The sequence below is a fragment of the Propithecus coquereli genome, unplaced genomic scaffold (genome assembly GCF_000956105.1).
Source record: "Propithecus coquereli isolate 6110/MARCELLA unplaced genomic scaffold, Pcoq_1.0 Scaffold313, whole genome shotgun sequence".
In the NCBI taxonomy this organism is placed as follows: Eukaryota; Metazoa; Chordata; class Mammalia; order Primates; family Indriidae; genus Propithecus; species Propithecus coquereli.
Window position 1 is genome coordinate 886,774 of NW_012148764.1, and position 1,013 is coordinate 887,786.

General features: G+C 39.8%; 1 protein-coding gene across 1 annotated transcript in view; it reads left to right on the top strand.

Annotated features, from left to right (window-relative positions):
* GPRC6A (G protein-coupled receptor, class C, group 6, member A) overlaps window positions 1–1,013 on the top strand; it is a 25,451-nt gene that overhangs the window by 5,867 nt on the left and 18,571 nt on the right. The gene's annotated exons all lie outside the window — the stretch shown is intronic.

Here is a 1,013-nt window from a genome sequence, read left to right on the forward strand (position 1 = left end):
GATAGAAGAGTTATGTTCTAATTTCAAAAAAATACTTGTTTCTCAACAGCTTTGAAATATCAGTCTTTCTTCAAACTCTTGCCATGATACACAGCATTGAGATGATCAATAATTCAACACTATTATCTGGAGTCAAATTGGGGTATGAAATCTACGACACTTGTACAGAAGTCACAGTGGCAATGGCAGCTGCTCTGAGGTTTCTTTCTAAATTCAACTGCTCCAGAGAAACTGTGGAGTTTCAGTGTGACTATTCCAGCTACATACCAAGGGTTAAGGCTGTTATAGGCTCTGGCTACTCAGAAATAACGATGGCTGTCTCCAGAATGTTGAATTTACAGCTCATGCCACAGGTAAGTTTTGTTCTATCTGAGGAAAGTAGTTAGGGAGTTGCTTTTACTTTAACCTTTCTTTCCCTTCAATTATAGAAAGGATATACTCTCATTACAGATTGCATGGCAGAAAAGTACTAAGGGAGTGGTCACCTATCAGTCTGTTAGGTCCAGTCTGACACTGTTCAGCTTGATTTGGATAAGACACAAACCTCTAAGGGCCTCAACTGCCTTGTTTCTGAAATAACATCAGTTCAGGTGCTATGGAGAAAACTAAAGAGAGTAAGGGGTATAGGGATCAAGGAAGACTTCTCAAGGGATGACGGCCTTAAACTTGAACAAGAAGGGATGCTAAGGGAAGATGAGGGAGGGGAGGAGAGTATCTGGCAGAGAAAGCAGCAAGTGCACAGTTGGAATGTCCAATGAATAACAAAAAGGTCAACCTGGCTAGATCAGTTTGAGCAGAAAGGAGCAGAGTAAGAAATGTATTTGTACAGAAAAGCAAATACCAGGTCATATAGCATCTTGTAAGCCATAGTACAGTTTGCATTTTGTTCTAAGTATGATGGGAAGACTTTGAGCAGAGACTGTAGAGCTACTTATCTTCCTGGAATGTAAGCCAATAATAAGAAATTAAGCAAAAAGACCTCTGAAAATCCAAAACAGATATTAGAGCACCCT